This window comes from Sander lucioperca, chromosome 7 (assembly GCF_008315115.2).
Source record: "Sander lucioperca isolate FBNREF2018 chromosome 7, SLUC_FBN_1.2, whole genome shotgun sequence".
Taxonomy (NCBI): domain Eukaryota; kingdom Metazoa; phylum Chordata; class Actinopteri; order Perciformes; family Percidae; genus Sander; species Sander lucioperca.
Genome location: NC_050179.1, coordinates 24,023,309 through 24,045,816, shown reverse-complemented (window position 1 = coordinate 24,045,816; position 22,508 = coordinate 24,023,309). Strand labels below are relative to the sequence as shown.

At 41.0% G+C, this 22,508-nt stretch overlaps 1 long non-coding RNA gene across 1 annotated transcript in view; it reads right to left on the bottom strand.

Annotated features, from left to right (window-relative positions):
• LOC116053014 overlaps positions 1–22,087 on the bottom strand; it is a 135,754-nt gene extending 113,667 nt beyond the window's left edge. Inside the window, exon 1 of the long non-coding RNA XR_004105723.2 lies at positions 21,948–22,087. This is a non-coding gene — a long non-coding RNA (uncharacterized LOC116053014). The remainder of the gene's footprint in view (positions 1–21,947) is intronic.
• Positions 22,088–22,508: the final 421 nt, after the last annotated feature.

Here is a 22,508-nt window from a genome sequence, read left to right as displayed (position 1 = left end):
TGCCAATGTCGCAAGCAAACAGTAGCTCCCAAATAGATTGTGCATTCATCAGGGCCATAGTGCCACGAAACTAGGACAGAAGTTAGAGAAGTATTGGGACCAAAGGGGCAATGCTAGTTCAAATCCCTGGAGCAGCTGGAGAAATATGATTGAGGAAAGTGAATGACAAAACCTCTGGACAACTTCTGCCAATGTGCCCTTAAGCAAGACATGCAATCCCCAAATATACTTGTTAAGGAGCTCAGTGCCCCACACGGTGTGTGTGGCGTGGTGGTGAGGTTTTGAGTGTGTTGTTCCAACTTTCCCTGGATAAATAAAGCGCATTAAACATCCCTGTGTTCTTGGAACCATGATGAAAGGTTCCAGGCAAAGAAACACAATTGGGACAAAAGGAACATTATGCAGTGACAGAATTTGACAAGAGGTATTTATTGTCCACCTTCATCTGACAGACTCAACTATGGGTCAAAAGCCTGACAAGACAGCCCAAACATATAAAACAAAGAGGCGAGGTGGAAATGGAATGGAAAAGGAATGCTAAGACGGTCGGCACAAGGAGACAGTTTGCCTTGTTTCCCAAAGAGATGCTCTGGCATGCCAGTGATCACAGAGAGCCTTCCAGCGTTAAGTGATTCTGAATAGCAGCGAGGGGACAGCGAGAGGAGAGGGCAACAAGATTGCTGGACCGGAGCAGGGTGAGTGGTGCTGGCAGGGCCCGGGTATTGTTCGGGGAGCCGAGCAGGAGGCTATCACAGCCCGGGCCAAGCGCTAGCCACGTGCTTCTCGCCGAGGCCCGCATGAATTATTACATTTCATTCTGTTATCTTTCATCATGGTTCATTACAGACAGACAATTGAGCTCCAAAAGAAGCACCACGCTCAGGGGTTCCCCCCAGATGCCCTCAGAAAGAGAAAGAGAAAGAGAAAGAGAGAGAGAGAGAGAGAGAGAGAGAGAGAGAGAGAGAGAGAGAGAGAGAGAGAGAGAGAATCCCTGCTCTTTCCACTGAAAAGGACGGAGGATGGACAAAAACACATTGTCTGTGGATTTAAAAAGGAGGCTTATGGCTGCTATGAAAAAAAGAAATGTGCTTTTAGAAGAAGAGAAGAATGAATCTGCCCGCTGATGCACGCTCAATGAGATGTACGCTAGCAGGGCCATAGAAAATAGAAAAGAAGCGAGAATTGAAAGGGATGGAATCTGAGGCAAATGACACTCGAGTGTTTTGAAAATAACTGACAGCTGCACAATAGGACACCAAAACAGACTGCAATCTGTCCATAAATAGATGAAAAGACAGGGCCTTGAATAGAAGTGCGACCAAATACATACAGAGATACTGTCCATTCATAGCAGGAGTGGATAGACAGCCGTGGAAATGTACATGAAAGGTGAGGTTGTGCTCTGATAAATGAACCAAACTCAGAGACAACTACAAAGAATTTGTGAAACAATAAGGCTTTCTCATTTTCAAGTACATGAGTGCCACAAGTATGCTTAAGTTTAGGCCTTGAGCATTTTTTTTTTTCACCACAGTCACACTCAATCTATACAAAAAAAAACATTCCGGTTCACACAGAGACAAAACAGAAACCAAATGCCACTTGAACATTTAAGTTGAGTTCAGTAGGGGACATTGGTATTGTTCGACCTAATCATAGCTAATTACAAACCTGTCTGAATCTATGATGTATGGCTGAATCAATGAGCCACAACCATCCAGAAGAAATGCATGCGTATTGGTATAATCGCAGTGTCTGTCACCCAAGCTTTGTCATATGCGTCTGTGTGTGTGTGTGTGTGTGTGTGTGTGTGCGTGCGTGTGTGTTCCTAATGTATGTGTGTGTGTCCAGAGAGGTGAGTATCAGAACACACTCCTCTTGTCACTCGCTATTCGCTGCATAACACAGACATTTTCCATTCTGTCAGCGCAAGCAGCGAGCACACTGGCTCCTTCTAAACTCAGCCGCCACTTCATTAAATGACTTCAGACTCTTGGCAGAGTCAGTGGGAAAAGTCTATATTAACTCTGTGTGAGATCCACGGGGTGACCAACAAAGGCTATAGTTGTTCCTCTATGCTGGGTGCTGCTCGGGGGAATTCTGGGGCCTATCGGGGTACCCCTCCGCTGGGCCCTCTGCCCCATTTGTGTCTCACACATTGCTTCTTCATCTTCATCTTCTTCTCTCTCTCTGTCTCAGACCTTGCATACATACATACATACATACATACATACATACATACATAAACACACAGGATGCACACTGGAGTCACATAAAAGCTGCTGACTTTTGCCCTACTTTCCAGGAAATGGTTATTCGATTGTGAGTTACTGTGAATCAGCGAATTTAAAGACCAGAGCCAGCCACAGTGGAGAATAAAGTGCGTGTGTGTGTGTGTGTGTGTGTGTGTGTGTGTGTGTGTGTGTGTGTGTGTGGGGGGGGCATAGTTGAGTTTTGACATCATTATGCGGGATCGATCACATTATGCAGGATCAAGCCAAGTTATGGGTTACATGAGGGACACACTATATGTGTTTAGACTGGAGAATGAAAGGAGGGGTAGGGGTCTTCTCACAGTCCAACGGCTGGCTCATTTGTTTACAGGAGGTTCAGATGGAGAGAGGCAGCCTGATGGTACCTAATGGCCGGGAGGAGAAGCTGGCGGCCGACTCAAAGCATTTACTGTTGCTCAGCCAGGTCAAAGTGCTGGGTCATTTGGGAGCGGATAGGCAGAACAGCCAGTGGATCAGCCACCACAGTATTTAAGACTTGCATACTGTGTAATGTAAAGTGAGGAGAAAAGCTTTGTAAATAAAAATTACACCGCAAAACAGTATTCATAAAGCGGTCTGTTCCAAGGCAAAAAGCCAGAGCACCGGTGGCCATAACTGGGACTGTACATTGACACAAAGTACAAAAAATGACAGTGGTATCGTGAGAGTGTTAAAGGAAAACTATAGTTTATTACAACTTGAGTTTTACTTTGTGGCTAATGTTTCTATCAGCTATGATAACACTGTACTCTCTCTAGAATGTATTCATGAGATCTTGACTTGGTTAGAGGCAACATCCATTAGAAATAGGTCCAACGGGGCAAGAAACACCATTAGACGACCATACAGTACTAAATAAGCACAACATGCCAAAACAAAATACATTTGTGTGCATATTGCGTAGGCTGTACAGCTACATTGCAAAGTCACTGCATGTCTCCAAAGTCAATGAATTAAACACACGATGCAATGAGATGCATAAACAAAAAGAGTACATGCAATCATAATATATACTGATATCAATAACTTTTTAAGTATTGAATGTTTCACTCTCAAAAATCAATATTGCTATTGGCCTACATAAGCCAACATTGGCCGGGCTTGAACCAGATCAGACCTATGACACACCAAAACTACCTAATATCACTCAAATGTATTGCATTCTTTACATCAAAGTCAGTTTATTCAACAGCAGTTCACTGGAGAGAAGAAATGGCATGATGTAAATGATGACAGAAATTACAGCTGTTCTGGAGAGACACAGTAGAGTAGAAGTCAAATGGGGAGTGTCTAGCGAAGCACTCAAGTGTGGGTAGAAGAAGTATTTAGGTGAAGAATCCCTGTTTAACCACGAAACATTATTACAGCCTCGTCTGGCCCCGTTTCACACCCAAAGGAAAATAGAAAGACAGATGCAGATAGAGACCCAGACACACTCATCTATGATCTGGGACGTGCACACACACACACACACACACACACACACACACACACGCTGCAGCCTCTAATAATCCACCAAATGTATTGAGAAAGGTGCCAAAAGGACACAACAGCTGTACAGTCACACTCTCTCACACACACACACACACACACACACACACACACAAAATGATCTATGCCCTTGCCATTCTAACTCTTGCATGACAGCTAGCCTTGCAGTGAAAGCTTGCTGTGTGTTATCAGAGTATCTGAATAAACAACCGCAACATCCACATGGGCCAAGTTGGCAGCTCTCCCTCTGTGACATACAGAAAACAATACTGGTTCTCATGCGGTTATATACAATGTTGTTGCATATTAGTAACTAGGGCTGAACGATTCATCTTTTTCAAAGCAAAATTGCGATTTGAAAGAATACGATTAGCTAATCGTGAAGACCGCCATTAATCGGCTGTAAAATATTTAGTTGAGTGTTTGGCGTAACATTCAATTTAACATTTTTTATTCCTCTTTTCATTATTATATTTATTGTTTTTTATAAGATAAATGCTGGAATAATGTTACATATCACAGATTGTTTACAGAAATGTCCTGTCCTGTACACACACACACACACACACACACACACACACACACACACACACACACACACACACACACACACACACACACACACACACACACACACACACACACACACACACACACACACACGCGCGCGCGCGCTGCGGCCTCTAATAATCCACCAAATGTACTGAGAAAGGTGCAAAAAGGACACAACAGCTGTACAGTCAATCAGTCGGATTGACTTGATATGCCAGTTCCAGTAATGGCTAACTTCTGTGGTGACCTTTACCCAATCTGGTGGATTTATTTGTTCTAATTAAGCAGGTTAGGGCCACATGGCCTTTACAAATGAAGTCATTCATCTTGATGTGACATGTGGGAGGAGAAAAGGCCAATTACCCCCAGGAAAAAGAACAATTACTTCAATACCAGGAGGTGAAGAGTTTCCCAGAGAGGGTTAACATCCACACCAACAACTCATAAAAAAAGAATGTAGACCTTAAGGAAACTATGCATAGACGCTGTCTTATAGTCAAGTGTTGCCTACTTCTATGCCAATGCTGGTATTATACATTTCTTCTCCTGCAAGCGGTCACTGGTAGACCGTATACTGACTGCACTATACAGTAAATGAGGTCCTGTGTCTATGGCTACATCTACTCTACTACGTTTCCATTTTTAAGCGGCGTTGTGAGACAAAGACAAGCTCCATCCACACAAGAGTTTTAGCTCCAGTAGCAGAACTAATTTCCGTTCATTTTAACACATCTAACGACACATATCACATGACCATTCGCATACACTGGGCGTGCCGGTGTAAACAGAAAGCAGATTGTCTGACTGGAAAAATTGTCTTTAATCAGAGAACTAAGGTTACCTTAGCGTTTCATTGCTGCAGTAAACAAATAAAATATAAATATATATATAAGCCTACCTAACTGGTGATGAAGACTGACTGACGTGCATCATCGTTTCCAAAGGTCTTCGTCTAAGCCTGTCTAGACTACAAAATCAACCCCTGGAGATTTCAAACCAAAACAGGGGGCAGCAGAAAGATATATGTGGATGAGCGGGAATGAATGGTATATGGGGAGGAGCGGAATGTGGATAAATGGTATATGTGGATGAGTGGAGGCAAGGAGAGCGTATGGTTGGGGAGGTGGGTATATTAAAGTATGAATATCAGCATGCATGAGTGTGGTTTAAGATTCTGTGAGTAGTAGAGCGTTTAACACCAATTAAACTGGTCAAAACGTGTGCATGTGCGGTGAAAAAAACAAAACAGACTTTGATGGATACGAGTGCCCAGCTACACATACAGAACACACAATTTTGAGAAAAAGATACATGTCCGGCAAACTAAACACAGCTTACAGCATGGCCCCGGGGTTGAAAATAGTCCACAATGTCTAGATCAACATTGCTGGGGCCAGCGGGGGCTCGGAGGTGGACTGAGGCCGCCCAGCGAGAGGCCTCCTCCTCCCGCCCTGATAAATACAGTTAGCTGGGGAACTGGGATTGTTTCTCCTCCTGTGATCCCACACACTGGAACCTCTGTGCGTATGGAGTGTAGTGATAAAAGTGAGCATGTGTTTATGTGTTAGTCCTTCAGAAGGAAGTGTGTGTGTGTTTGTGTCTTTGTGCTACTGAGCTACAGATCTGAAGCTGGAGCGTAACTAAGGATAAAAGGATGCATACAAGCACAACAAGCAACACCCCCCGACGCAGCCATATTCATTTATAACTTCTTATACGTAACTTCCTCAAACACAAGCCCCTAAGGTTCCTTCACGTGTTCATTATTATCTGTCACACACCAGCGCCACATGTGATAATGCAATTCAGTCTAGAGTTCATCCTCCATGTTGCCCTAACGACACAAAGCTCACCTTTCACTGGAAGCTCTTCATTAAAAGGGAAGTTTACTTTCAATTATAATACACCACAAAAGCGCGCGCACACACAGTCAGGAACCTTCAAGTGACTCCCAAGCATCCTGAGCCATCCACCACATTGCACAAGGAGATTCAGTGCACAAAATGAAGGAATAACACCGGGCAACAATATGGCTCAGTTCACTTTCCACCATGGGGTTTTGCTCTGAGAAATTCAAAATATTACATCCTTCCTACAGTATATGAGCATTCTGAATAGGGCTCTCTGTCTCTAATTGGCCTCTTTTACCTTTTTTTAATCAGTGTTCGTTCCTCTCTCTCCCTCTCTCTCTCTCTGTCGAGCTCGCTGTCTCTCTTACAAACACACACGCAATGGTGTGTGCATGCACATACAAGCCTACCACATTCCCGTCTAATCCACATCCATCCTCTCTGTGAGAAACACTCTAGATTGGTTTTGCTTCTAGTATAAACTTCCAAGTTGAGGTCAGACTTTGGGGTCACAGGGGCCTACAGAGGGCCGTGTAGCTTGACTTCAAAGAGAAACAGACAGAAGCAGGGAGAGCTAGCCTGTCAGTGCTTTCTCTACTCTGCAGTTGCACCTCTCACAAGCCCTCCGTGTCTGCGTCCTTTTGTTAAGGCTAGACAGTCAAGGCTGTGTTAGCTGGCGGCGGCATTCAAAATGTCTTTGACTTTTCCTGGATCCACTTTTCTGCACAAACCAGTGTTGTAAATCATGCAATGAAATAACAAAAAAAAAAAAAAAACATCTACCTTCTCTGGTTGGTTGTTAGTATTCATTAGACTCCAAACATCATACAGTAACTCAGGAATCACATCTACTGTATGCTTTGGAGACCGTCCGAGGAGGTAAATTGGGGTGTTGGATGGGTCAAACAAACATTTTTGTACCCAGGTCACCGGGGTTCGTGTCCTGTTTGAATAAGAAAAGTTAACTGCAAGTTTTTTTTACGGAACAAACGGGAACTACATCACGTTCGTAACCGTAAGTGAATTACCGTGACAAATTTAGTGATTTGAACCCAAACCACGAACTTTTTCTAAACTAAGTAGTTTTGTTGCCTAAACCTAACCAAACTGCAACCGTTTCACAACGTTTACGTGTTTCAAGCCCCGTCCATCACGTTTAGATATGAGAACAGAAAACGCTCCTGTGGGTCGCACTTCCTGCCACCACTAAAGGCGTTAATTTATGAAACGTTCCTAATGGTCATATTAGAGTGTAGGAATATACAGCCTATGTCGTATGGTTTGGAAGACCGCTGTGACAGTGCATTTTGCGTGGCTGGCAAAGACCTTTGAGATATGGATTTATTTTGTGTTGAAAGGTATGGTAGCAACTGACTGGCAGAGTAAGGACTACTTGAACTGCCTCAATTATTGATTAGGGCTGAGTATCAAGCCTTCAATACCCAATAATGAATATGGTATATTCATATATACCATATATATATATATAATAAGGCACAGCATTAAAAATGATCTTTTGTTGCAGTTTAAATTAACTTGTGAAAGAAAACGTCTATTTTGTTGAGTCCCTCAACTGAAGCTGACAGAAGCTGTCATCACCGACATCACTAGTCATCACTAGTGACATCACTGTCAAAACCCTAGACAGGCTCCAGTATGTCCAAAACTCTGCCGCCAGGGTCCTCACCCACACCAAGACGTGGCAGCACATCACCCCAACCCTCATCCACCTTCACTGGTTCCCAATTAAGTCCCGCATCACATATAAAATCCTCCTTCTCACCTACAAATCCCTCTATGCCCTGGCCCCACTGTACGTCTCCGTCCTCCTCCATCCATACACCCGACCCCGAAAGCCCGCTTGAAATGCTATAATGATCCTGTTTCATTGGCCAGTTGCACATGTTAGTACACATCAGCACACAGGTCCACTACGTGACAAACCCTATGGAGCGTACCACGTGTGTGCACATTTCAACAGAGTGACAGTGTAAGTGAAGAAATAGATAGAGACAACTAAACGGAACGAATCAGAGAAGCGAAAGAAAAGTTGTGTCCTGTTCTCTTTATTTATATATTTTATACTGTCCAACCAGTAAAACATGTCCTGTTCTGTAGACATGGTCCTTATTTATATATTCATGTTGGACCAGTCCAATATGACTGTCAGTTGAAATAAACCTTGTGTTGTAAGAACACTTATTTTATTTGTTATGAATCTATTTCGATGCGTTTTCCCGTAACTTTTGTAATTTTACATAGGTTTAAAAATATTGAAATTAATATCGATATCGCAATATTCATAATCGATATCGCAATGTCACATTTTGTTAATATCATGCAACCCTACTTTGCAGACGAAGCCTTTAGTGATGCAGCCCCATCCCTCTGGAACACCCTCCCTGCACATCCCTGGACATTTAAAAAAAACTCCTGAAACACCACCTGCTTACCCTTAGTATAGCCACTGTAATTCTATGTCCTTGGGTTTCATGAAAGGCGCTATATCAATAAAAGTTATTATTATTATTATTATTATGTTTATTATGTTTATTATTATTATCACATATAACCATGTCACATTGGGGTAATGTTTAGTGTACCTTTAAACCCTCTGTGTTTGATTTCATCAACATGACCTTTCTGCCATCTAGTGGTGATGTGAGAGAACAACAGCTGTGTTCTTTTTACCGGTTTTAAAAGGCAACGCCAATGCTTTCTAGCAGTAGTGGTGTACATGTAAGTGCCTGTGTATGTTTGGGCACCCGTATAGCTCAGTTGGTAGAGCGGGCGTATATAGAGGTTTACTCCTCGACGCAGCAGGCCCGGGCCTCCGACCCTTCAGCTTTCCTGTCAAAATAAAGGCCGAAAATTCCCAAAAAATAATCTTTAAAAGAGATATATATATATATATATATATATATATATATATATATATATATATATATATATATATATATATATATATATATATATTCACACATATATATATATATATATATATATATATATATTCACATATATATATATATTAACAAAGCGGCTGGTTTAAAAGCATGGTTTCTGAATACGGGCTGTGTGCATTTCTCTGTGGGTTGAGCATTTTGATTCTTCACAGTATTCGTATAGCACCTCGACTTGCTTTATTATTATTATAAAAAGGCATGGAAATCTCACTTTGTACAATATGAGACCTTTTAATACATATTACTGCTTTGTTAATAAAGTTATAATCATCTAACGATACAACAGATCAGTATTTCTCAAAGAGTGGTCAGCGTCCGTGAGTAGATTTAGTAAAATATCATATACATATATACATACACACACATATATATATATATATATATATATATATATATATATATATGTTTGTCATTATATTTTATTTTCTTTATTACTGCCAGAGCATTGTACTTTATCAGAAAATATGTTTAAGATACTAAATAAAATGCAAATATCTAAATTGGATTTTCCTCCCAAATCCTGAGCTATTCATTTCCATCAAAGATGAAAGAAATGGGTTCTACTTGTCAAACATGTTAATATTACATACATATTATTATAAAATGGAATTATTTTGCAGTCACATTTAGCTAATCATACCTGATCCACACATTCAATAATATAACTTTATACACTATATATGCTTTAGTTTAGATGGGTGATTTTACTGAAAAGGTTCCCCAGTGTATACTTATGATATTATAAAGTTATAATCATCTAACGATACAACAGATCAGTATTTCTCAAAGAGTGGTCAGTGTCCGTGAGTAGATTTAGTAAAATATCATGTTTTTACAGTGGTTCTCAAACTGTCTGCCAGCAAAACCAAAGCCTAATAGTGAGCTGCCCAGATATTCAATATCAAATAAACTTACACGTAAATTCAAACATTATTATTTGAATTGGCTGTTTTTGTTTTTTTTAAAGATAATTTTTTGGGCTTTTCCGCCGGACAGCTAGGTGAGAAAGGGGAGAGAGAGGGGGAAGACATGCAGGAAATCGCCACAGGTCGGATTCGAACCCTGGACCTCTGCGTCGAGGCATAAACCTCTCAGTATACATGCGCCTGCTCTACCCACTGAGCCAACCCGGCCACGAATTGGCTGTTTTTTTCGGTGTTGCCGGACTTCAGCAGTGAACAATGCCTCCAAGTTACATCACAAATGATCAGCGTGACTTTTGAAGGAAATATGGAGGAGTTTACAGTTACTGTCAACTGACAAGATGGATCGATGGCTTGAGACAGACATTGCTTCTCAGCATAAGCAGCACCATCCTTTCTCATTAAGATGGCAACAGAGACGATGAGTGGGTAAGCTATTTGTAAAACCTAGTCAAGTCATTTAATCTGGCTGCAATTGTAATATACTGTTGAACTAGGGGGCCTATTGTTTTGGGGGATATTTTGGATGGTCTGTGAGATTTTTTTTTTTTTGGGGGGGGTAAGTGGTCCTTGGTATGAAAGAAACACTGCAATAGATGTCCATTTATACTAGATGTTGATGGGATGACTTATATTGCACAGCCTATTCCTCACCACTAGAGTTCAGAGTTTTACCACATATGAACTGCACCCTGGATATACAGTGCCACATTAAATACACTCTGTCCACAAGAGTCAACAAACAACTGAAAACAGAATAATCAAAATCCATAACACTCAAGGGGAAGCTTAAACCAGCTTTCCATCCATTGTTCTGGTACTGCTTAATACTCCCATGCAAACTGAGTGAAACATTCTACTGGGGCCTTGAATCTGTTCCAATAAGCAGTCCTGGATCACATAAAACAGAGGAGCCAAAGCTCGTTATGATGTTTAATGAAATTATGATGTACTGCCAATAGCAAAACCTATTAGTCATTTATCTAGTCTTAATATCCTTAAAAGAAAAGGCTGTTTTTCACCTGCTATGATGTGGATCCCCTCCCCTAACATGCAAATGGTCTGTCCTGTCATCATGTGTGTTATTTTCTGAGATAATATGGAGATGTCTGCTCTTTTCTAGCAAAAGTTACAGAGGGGATACACAAAATATCAGGCCGTTTTTCAGTGTTTACCAGGTCACAGTGAACAACCTGAGATAATTTGGAGATGTCTGCTGTTTTCTAGCAAAAGTTACATTGGGGATACACAAAATATCAAAACAAATTAAACAGTTTACCAAGGACATTCTTCTTATTCTATAATATTAACAACACTTTGTTACAGAAAGTGTCTGAAACAAGAACAAGTGGAATTTTCTCCCACAAACCCTATCTCAAATTGAGACAGAGATCAACTTTGTTATCCAAGAACGGCGACATTTGTTTGGTCCAGTGTTCAAGACATCACAAAGTCCACAGTAAAAAACACACACAGTAAGACCACAACATGAACATAATTAATTGCATTCATTCGCAATGCCACAGAATAAACAACAAAGTCAAATAAAAACAGTCAATCTACATTAGTAAAATCTAATTTTACATAAAAGTGTAAGGTTACCCGTTGATTAGGCTACATGTTATACAGGCTTTGAGGAATACAAGAGTTCTTTTATCTACTTGTTTTGATTTGATTTTGTAGAAGTCCCTTTCCCAGGGTCAGGTTGCTGCTGCGACTGAATTTAGTCTGACTTTTGGAGGATGGGTTTGGTGTTAACAGGCAAGTGGCTGTTTCTTGGTCAATGCCTATGATTTTCCCAGCTGTCCTGATTTGCCGTTGCAGATTGGCTTGGTCCTGCTTGCACATAGATACGACGAGAAGACAGAACCCTCTGAAGTGCTGATGTATTAAACAATTGTAAAATCTCCCATTACATTAAAATGGTCAAGTTTGCGTAAAAAAAAAATACATTCTCTGCTGCAATTTCCTGATATTTGAAGTGGCAGTCAACTGAAGTCAGGTTTATCGTATTGTTGTACAGTGGGTGGAGAATTGGTGAATTTACACATGCCTGTGCGCGGATACGGCAGAACTGAACCACTCTTGTTGTGTGCAATTCACAAGAAAACGGTCAATCCACTTGATCAGCAGCTTCTCCACCCTTAGGCAAGGTTGTATGGTGTTGAAAAGCGCTACTGAAGTCAACAAAAACTATTTTCACATGACTGCTTGATCCAAGTATTAATCAGTCCCTCCAGAAACACGCGGTTATGCGATCGCATAATTCATAATGCATAATCAGCCAAAGTCCGCATATTTATGCGGGGGCCGCACTTTTTCAAATACGCCGCACTTTCGCCGCATAAATTGCCGATTTCCACGGAAAATATGCGGGGCTTGCATGATTTCATAATCCCCGCATTTTGGTTGCAAAAAAGTCACATATATCTTAGCAGAAAGTTGAAAATGTTGCGTTTACTTCACACAAGAGCAGCCATTTTCCCCTGTTGCCATGGGAACGTTATGAAGTGACGTAATTACGCGACGTGAACATCATCGAAAAGCTGCAAACCCCGCGAAGAAGCCATGATGAAACCGCAGTTTTTGCAAGTTCCCACAATTTCATCGCATAAAATTGCATAAATATCCCGCATATTCCATCGCATTTTTTAAGAAAACGTGCCGCATAATCAAGGATTTTTACCCGCAACAATCACAAAAAAAGTCACAACCCATTTTTCTGGAAGGACTGGTTAATAGATGTTATTCAACATCCTAAAAAGAATACCTTTTAGGAAAAGATATTTTGTGTGAGTTATTGTACCTACATGTGCATATCCACATGTACTGTATCTAACGGATGTAGGGATCCTTTGTAAGATAAGTTAAAATTTAAAAAAGACATCCATTCAAGAGAAATGGCACTATCTACCACTTTATATATATATATATATATAAAAAAAAAAAGGCTATCCGGCAGACTTTATGACATAACTCTTGAGTGCATGTTTGGGAAATGCGTCATGACAAACAGTATGCACACAGGGGAATTTTCAATGCCACAACATTGCGGTGTCAGCAGCTGATATACTTATACATAACAGGACACATCATAGAACAGCTGTTATGTCTGACTTACTGTACTGACTACCGAAAGCTACCAGCTTGTCAGTAACGACGGTCGCCAAAAAAAGAGTTTTGTTTCCACTTCACTGAACGCTTCAAAAAACACAACAAGCCTCAGCAAGCAGGCAAAGGCACACATTGTGCTATTTTTAATAACGCAGAGCTGTGAATTAGAGTAAACAAATACAGAAGAGCAGTAAAAAAATTCAGCAATAAAAGCTGTGCTATTGTCAATGCATCCTAGATTTATGGAGAAACCAGGCTTTCAATTCTTTGTGTTGGGCATCGTGGAGTGACAGAGGCACATACCCTTTCAACAGTTGAGTTTAATTGTAATTGTAATAATTTAATTGTCTAAAACGCAATTATTTTACATAACCGCGGTTATTTTGTATAACCGCAATTAAAAAGCATTAGAGCTTTTTTTTATAAGATTATGAGATTGGTCACACTATGGTTTGGATCCATCAAATGCGTTTGCAATACCGGCATAGCATCACCTAACAGTAACGTTAGCTAACGTTGGTTAGCCTATGATGCTATGGATTCAGTTGCAAGTCCGGTCGGCTTTCGAACGATAAACATCCACCGAAGCACCTTTAGGCCTACATGTGTTTAAGTAATGTAGTTTGTAGAGCTGCAACGGTTAATTAATTAATCGATTAGTTGTCAACTCTTAAATTAATCGGCAACTATTTTGATAATCGATAAGTCGGTTTGAGTAATTTTTTAAGACAAAAGTAAAAATTCTTTGATTCCAGCTTTTTAAATGTGAATATTTTCTAGTTTCTTCTCTCCTCTGTGACAGTAAACTGAATATCTTTGAGTTGTGGCCAAAACAAAACAAGACTAATCGATTCATCGAGACAAGAATCAACAGATTAATAGACTATGAAAATAATCGTTAGTTGCAGCCCTAGTAGTTTGTCCGTCTGTGGTGTTTAATGTACGAGGGCGCTTGGTTTAATTGGTAACGTTACGTTACCGTAAATGACGACGCTGTAGCGGAGATGGTCGTCATTCATTAGCATTATGCTAACTTAGTTCCACGGGGATTTGTGCTTTATTTTTCTAATCTGTACAGAACAACTTGTTTGCTAACTTTAGCTAAGGTCCGAAGGCAGTGTTTCTCAAATGGAGGTACGTGTACCCCTAGGGGCACTTTGGAGGACTGCAGGGGTTACGTGAGATATTTAACATATAATAATAGTTATAAGGCTGTTGTCCAGAACATTGTTCCTCTTTATGTAGACTTTTTTTCCTGCCAAAAATGTGACATTTGTGTCACCTTCTTTGGAACTATTCTTGCCTTACTTCCTTCTACTGTCCTTCTACTTTTTACAAGTTTCGCTTTTTTCGAAGTTATGCCACTGTTTTCTATTTTCGACCTATCCTTGCCTTAGGCTACTTCCTTCCTTCTTTCTACCATCTTTTTTCCAAGGTTTTTTCCAGTTTTTGTCTCCTTTTCTCATGAGCATTTACATGTTTTTTTCAGGTACAAGACTGTTGTTTAGTAAATCTATTGCTGACAGCACTGTACTGTTCCTCTTTATATAGACCTTTTTTTCTATCAAAAATGATTAGCGCTGGTCAGGGGGTACTTGGCTTCAAGAAACAATTCAAAAGGGGTACATTATTGAAAGAAGTTTGAGAACCACTGTCCTAAGAAGTATGACTGTTGATGGTAATTGTTGATTTTGTTTAGACGTGCCAAATTGTAATTATAGATGTGATTACTGGTCGTACTGTTTAGGTAAAGCTATGCTAGTGGCAGCTGTCACTTGTTGTCATAGCAACTCCAAACATCCTGGGCTGTAGCCGTTGAGTTAGATGTAAAGTTTTGCACACCTAATGCATGTAAAATTGTTGATTTTTGTTTAGATATTGGTGCTTTAATGCACACAATATAAGAAAAACACTTTTCTAACTGCGTTATTGAAGCTTAGGATGCACACATAACAACAGATGGCACACAAACACGAAAGGCTGTAATATACGATGCCGACAGTTCATTTGACACAGATGCTTAAATGCGTAACCCATGGAACTGTATTCCTACAGTAAACAGGCATAATCAGCATCGCCAAGCCAGGATGTTCTTCCTGTAGAGCAGCTGCAAAATCTCACAGCTGATCCTGGTCCAATTCTATAGCAGACACATCCGTACATACAATCTGACACTCCTCCTCCTCCTCCTCCTCCTCCTCCTCCTCGTCCTCCTCCTCCTCCTCCTCCTCGTCCTCCTGCTGCACTGGAACAAGCCAGCAGTCATCCATCAAAGAACTGTTTCAGTTTCACCCTTGTCTCTAACTTCTTCTCATAGACTTCTTCACTATTGTTAGTATTCTTTGTGTCTCGGGATTAGTCCTCTCTACTTGCCTCACTTTGGCAATAAATAGAGCATTTCTTATTAAAAGCACAGACCACCTAACTTTAGAACACTTTCTTTCCCTGGGCCATAAGCACAATTTCCAGCAAGCCTTGAATGAACCCTCATGTGCAATACGTTGACTGTCTTTCGGGGTCAAACCTACTGGATCTTCTGCAATAATTACATTTATCCTAGTGCAAAATAACATTGTATTTATGATTTCTTTTACTTGTTATTATTTATGTTTGTTTTTGTGCTGTTTATCCTGTCTTTTTAATCACACTGGCCAATAGCTGTTTTCTATATTCTATATTTTATATAAAAGATGTTGACTTTGAAGACTGAAAGGTGTAAGGGTGCATAACGGTGTGTGATCCTATGAGAAGAGCTTCGAGGATGCTTTTCATCATTAAATGCGGAACCACAAAATCATGCAAACAACGTTGACTGTTGAGCAACTGCTGATGTTTATCACTAAAACTGTGCACACTTGTTTTTACTTGTCAATAACACAATGCCGTTGTATGTTTTTGCTTAGGATGTGGCTACCTGGTCACAAACACAACTGCATCATAAGTTGAATACTACAGCATCTTCTAAGCGCATCTACAAGGGTGTGCATTTAAAGCAATCAAACCGCTGAAAGACAGCGGTCTGCCTGTCACTGCTGACATACGCCTTGTTTGTGTTTAGGAAGCGTGACAGGAAGCGATGACGTCAGTGTGTTTCATGTACGACGGCAACTCGGTTCGCTGTGAGAGCAGCTCAAACAAACTCTTCTCATCTCCCTTCTAGGTGCCATCCCTACTCAAGATAACTGACACGCAGGTTGAAGTTTTTGATCTTCAGCGGTAAAAAATTCACAGTAAATCAATGTGCAACGTGTTCATATCTAAAAGTATTTGTGTTCAAGTGACAGGCTGAGCTGTTGTTACAAGAATCGCCATCCACTGAGGTTCAACTGAGTCTATTAGATAGCATGCTGGACCGATCAGTGACGTACGGGGGACTTTTTAGATATGACGGGAGGCTTTTTATAAAATGCTAAGTGAGAAGCGTACTGGCTTTTGTGAGGTACCTGCGAAAAATGCATTGACGTCAAGACTATTTTCATTACAGCTGCATGGTTTCATTATTTTGGACATCATAAGACTGTATCAATATTGTCGTTCACATCAGTGCCACAGTGGAGGAATCTAAAAGAATTTGTGGCAACTGATAACCACATTTTACAAGTTAGAAACTTTATTTCCACACTTTAACCCTCCTGTTATCCTCGGGTCAAATTTGACCCATTTTCAAAAAGTTTCTATATCAGAAAATTTGGGTTTCTTTCGACCACATTGTCAAAAAAATATATAAATAACGTGGAAGGTTCCGTAAAATGAATGATCAGTTAAGTACTTTCATTGAATTTGGGCGTTTTATTCAATTTGATAGCATTTTGGAGAACGTGATACAAGAACACTGAAAAAATGGACAAAATGTCTTAAAAAAAGATTTTAAAAAATGGGGGGAAAAAAAGAACAATAAAGTCAAAAAAGACTAAAACGTCGGGAAAAGTGAGAAAAAGTGTCGACCAATTTTAGTTTTAAATTTTGACCCAGAAAAACTAAAAGTTGCAGGTCGACGGGAAGACAACACAAGGGTTAATCTTCAGAATATAGACTGAAATGGTTAATTTGATGCTTGATGAACAAAACACCTTATTTTTGGGTATGCTTGAAATTATCTAAAAAAAAAAAAAAAAAAGTTTGTTCTCTGCGAACAGGCTTTAGACTGTGGGTTATTTATAATGTAGTCTCGTCTCATTGCCAGACCCTCCTCCACAGCGCTGCGGAGGAGGGTCTGGCTAGTCCACACAGCGTTCTTGGGCCGCACTAAGCGCCGGACGGAGCAACGGCGCCTCGGCAAATTAGACTCGGCAACACCTGATCAATCCCGGAAATGAAACGTCGTCGATATAGACCGCTTATAATGACTTAGTACCTGATTGAATTGATATGATTTTACATATATTCTTGTAATGGAATGTCTGTGATTGGGGTTGCAAAATTCCGGGAATTTTCAAAGTTGGAAACTTTCCATAGGAATATATGGGAATTAACGGGAATATATGGGAATTAATGGGAATAAACTGGATATTTTTAATATTGCTCGTTATATACTGTAGTCTATAACAGGGAACTTAAATGTAGTTGAAAAAAACCCATCTTGCAGCATAATCTTGGTTAAAACAACCTGATTTAATGCAACTTCAGTTGAATGTCCTCCCTATATTCGTCAATGACATGCACGCACACACGCAGTAATCAGCATTACTGCAGCAGGAGTTTTTTTGTCTTTTCTGTTTTTTAACCTATGTGTGTTAATTGTATAGCCCACTTGTTCTTGATAGGCTGGAAACAATAGACAGTGCTAATGGTTAGCTTAGCACGCATATAACCATAACCATAGTAAATCAAAAGCAGCATGCTAGCTACCTTCATATGTTAAGCTAAAGGTCAATGGTTTGGGCTACTACTTAGCCTACTGCCAACCCGTTCTCATTCCAAACTCGTAAAATAAGGACGTTTGGACAGTGGCTGTCAGCGTCTGATGCGACGAAAAAGGCGTCTTTCAGCGTGTTTGTGTAACGCACCGGGGAGAGCAGCAGTTAGATAGGATTTAGCGAGTAGTATGTAATGGCGAATTTCCGTGTAAGGAGGTTGGTTGGGGGGGTGGATGGGTCAAACACAGGACTTTCACCCAGGAGACCGGGGTTCGCGTCCCGCTTGTCACGCTTGCTTTAGTCATTTTTTTCTTTCCTCCCACGTATCACAGAACCGTACGCCCACCCATGACCCTTTCCTAAACCCAACCGTCCCGTAGTTCCCACGTGTCACGGAACTGTAAGCCCACCCACGACGTTTTCCTTAACATAACTGCGTCAAAAGGGACGGCAGTAGTCCCGACCAAGGGCGTTTACTTAAAGCGCTAAAGGAGACTTTTAGCGTCAATAAGAACGACAAAGGCACCTGACCAAGCGTCCATATTTTACGAGATGAGTGTGAGAACCTGTTGCTACCATAGACTGTATATAAGAATGGACCAACAGATCCCGTTGCTCTGGACGGAGACCAGTGAAGGCTGTTAGAAGCACTTTTCCGGTGAGCGCTGAGCGTTACTGCGCAGCCTCCAACTGAGAGAGACGACGTAGATGTGACGTGAGCAACCTGTCTGAAAGTTGGAAGTCTTCTGGTAGCTGTGCCAAGAGAAATCTCAATCATTCCCAATCTTGCAGAGACGGAGAGCGTAGGTATATGTAAGGAGATAACATAGGCACAGGCTAATTATTGCTAACTAAAATGCTAGTTAACATTAGTAATTACACTTAAACAGCTAATGTGAGATGAAACTGCCTGCGAGCTTCTCCTGTACTGTACGGTAATTCCTCTACTATGCGACAGTAAGTTGCGTGGTTATGACACAATCGTTAGCCTGTTTTTACAAAAATGTCTGCTACGGAGCCATAACGTGAGGTACAAGGTAATGGAGCCTTTTATACATTGTCGTGTTTCTTTAGAAATAAACAATGGACAAATAGAGTCTTTAAACGTTTCAGATGTAAAGTTATTCGCTGTCAAAGTGGCGCCAAAATGAATGGCAGTTAATGGAATGCTAACAGGGGGTGATCGCTTTGTAGCATTAAAATGGCGCCATAGGAGGTTCGCGGTCCGAGGAGAAGCTTACCCCCTTGGTTGCTACTGCAGGCCTATTGAGGCCACGCCCACTGCACAGATCATTTCTAGAATCCAACATTCTACAGCAGATTGAAGCTGAGTGAAGACAGTACTGCATTTGAGCCCAAGGACTACATCCAGTCAAGTAGAAACTGTATATGCCTGTCTGCTTATTACAAACAAAATGTTTATATTTATGTTTGTATAAGATGGAGTTTGTATGAATTACCCAACACTTCCAGTTAATTATCGTAAATTCCCATTAATTTCCATGAATTCCCATGAAAGTTTCCAAATTGGAATGTTTCCCCAATTCCCCAGCTTAACTTTCCATGGAAAGTTTCCAGAAATTTACCGGAAAATTTCCGCCCCTTTGCAACCCTATCTGTGATATAATGTGTGGACCCCAGAAGGAGTAGCTGACTGCTACGGCATCAGCTAATGGCGATCCTCTTAACAAACAATCGATATTTGTATCTGTAAATGTAACAATAGCAGTTTAGAGTAAACAGCTGAGGGAGAGAATATATTTGCTCGACGGCGTTTTAAGCCCCCAACGACGTCTTCAAGGCAGCGCTGCGACCGTTGACTCCAAGGCACCTAACCCTAACCACTGCCTAATCATAGTGCCTACCAGGCAGCGCTGCCTGGGAGGCGGCGTTGCGGGCTTTAAACACCAAAAACCAATGTATTTAGTGATCCTTCCCAACCACTCATTTTTCAGAGATGTATCCGATAGGAATTACATATTGTTGCAGTTTTAACCTCTTTGCCACAGTGTCAGTTTACATCCAATACTATAACAAACTATAAAAGAGCCAAAAAATACCACTAAGTGTTTCAAGGTCCAAGGACGAAGATGAGCATATACCTCCTGTTAAGCTTTTACTGAAAGCTTTTCGTCGAACAGTGACAGAGTAGCGACTGCGAGAGCAGAGATGCATGTCTTCAAAATAGAAACCCACTGACAAAGAGTATGATACAATCAAGATGAAATAAACTTAGCAATCTGTCCAAACCACAAATGTACTCAAGAGAAATGAGTCACATTTCCAGAGAAGTTACAGTTTAGAAACTCACGATTGAACGTATAAGGGACCCCCCCCCCCCCCCCCAAACACACACACACACCAAAAAACACCAGGCCTGAGTCTCTGCCAAACCGTCAGCCAATTCTGTTTCTCAGCCAGTCTGACAGGAAGCTTTTCCCTCCCCCTTCTTCCTCAACCCCTCCTTCAGCTGAGGTGGGCGTGCTGAGGAAACACAGAGCATGCAGATGTTGACGTTCCACAACGAAAGTTGTGCCCACATCCGTTCAGAATGAAGACTTTTGTAGCCTATAGCAGGCTGTTCAAAATAACAGTAAAACAGCAGGCAGCTATAAGTACGCACTTTCAGCACCACTGGAGTTCAGAGACAAGAACAGGGAATGGAGTGAGTGAGTGAGTGAGTGAGTGAGTGAGTAAGTAAGTAAGTGAGTGAATGAGTCACACACTTTTGTAATGGCTGTATAGCCTCTATTGTGAGAAGCTTTTTAGAGCATACACTTTCTCCTGCACACTCCTGCTGAGTGATTTCCAATGCACTCTGTTCCATGTTCCATCACCATAACTCAATGGAATCACTCACAAAATCAATCAAAGGCTTGTTGTTAGGTTCAAACCAGCAAGTTCTCTCTAAAAGTCTCTATCTTCTCTCTAACACATAATCTCCTCCAGATAAATAGGCACACACAGGGGGAAGTACTCAGGAAAACCAGTGGTGTAGTCTACGTGATACTCTGGTATACGCAGTATACCCACTAAGAAAGCTCCAGGATTTCCATATACCCACTTAAAAATGCACAATGACATGTAACAACATACTTTGAATTACAATTTTGATATATTTTGAATTGTCAGCTGTGTTTTTTTTTTCTTCGCATAGGCTAAATAAAAGGTATTTCCACTGTAATTTGTTCCATACAAGTGTGTCAGAATGCAGGAAATTAAGTCTTTGAATTTTTGAAAAAGTCTTTGAAAAAAGTCTTTGAAAAATTTTTCCTGCCGGAGGACACCCAGACCCCCCCAACTATGATATGCCGCCCATCCTGGCCCATATATATAGGCCATACATATACAGTACAGTATACCCACTACAATACATTAGACTACACCACTGTTTCAGACTCACTCCCACTGAGGTGGGGACATTACAACTCCCTGAAAATCTCATGAACTGAATTAAAGTCTCATCTGATAAACAGTTTTTAACACGCTTGGCAAACAGGCTCATGAATCTTTCAGCTGTCTTTACAGCCAAGCTTCAAGCAAACCAGACAGTAATAGTCTAACAGAGATGTAAGGAGTGTCTGGGTAGACGGACATTTAACGTTTTACTGCAACGTATGGTGGCGACATCTTCTAACGTTGTTATCAGAAGGCTTTCTAATGTAGCGTTACGTATTCTTTTTCGTTTTATTAAAAAAAACAAAAAACATTTTTCTTCTTCACTTGTAACGTTAGCTTACATGACAGCTGTTTTGCAACAGCACTACTACTACTACTACTACTACTACTACTACTACTACTACTACTACTACTACGACGACGACGAATCACGAGGACACATACTGTAGGCTCTGAGCGCGCGCACACAGCACACAAACACACATTTTATTATAAAATGCGAACAAACACAACTCTGTCTCACCTGTTTTGGCACTTTTGACTCACTTTTCCGCAGCACCCGTCGCGCCTTATCGTAGTAAACACAGAAGAAGAGCTTTAAAACAGCGTGAGAGTTGTTTACAAAGTTCCACCGTGAACTCCGATTGGTCTAAGTGAAGTTTAGTCGACGCCCCAAACCTCGGTCACCGGGCCGGGTCTCAAACCTTGTTTCCTCGCTGCCTTCTTGTTGTAGACAGCAAACACGGTGAAAGGACTGGAGGCGAGCTGTTGCACGTTAATGGTGAAATGTCAGATGGGTAGCCTATAGACTCGCCTTTTGTTTTTCTCAGCTCTTTAGCCGAAGTTAACCAGCTAAGCCAATTTCAGCTGCCTCAGCTCAGAGTCAGGACACAGACGAGGAAGGCAAAACAGGACCTACGATACCTATCAGCAGGGGCGCGTTCAATGCCTATAGTGGCAATTAGTAACGGTCACAATTTGCAACAGCACATTCGGCACCACGTCTCCATAACGGTGGTGTAGTCACGCAGGTAGTATACCCACTAAGAAAGCTCCAGGATTTCCATATACCCACTTAAAAATG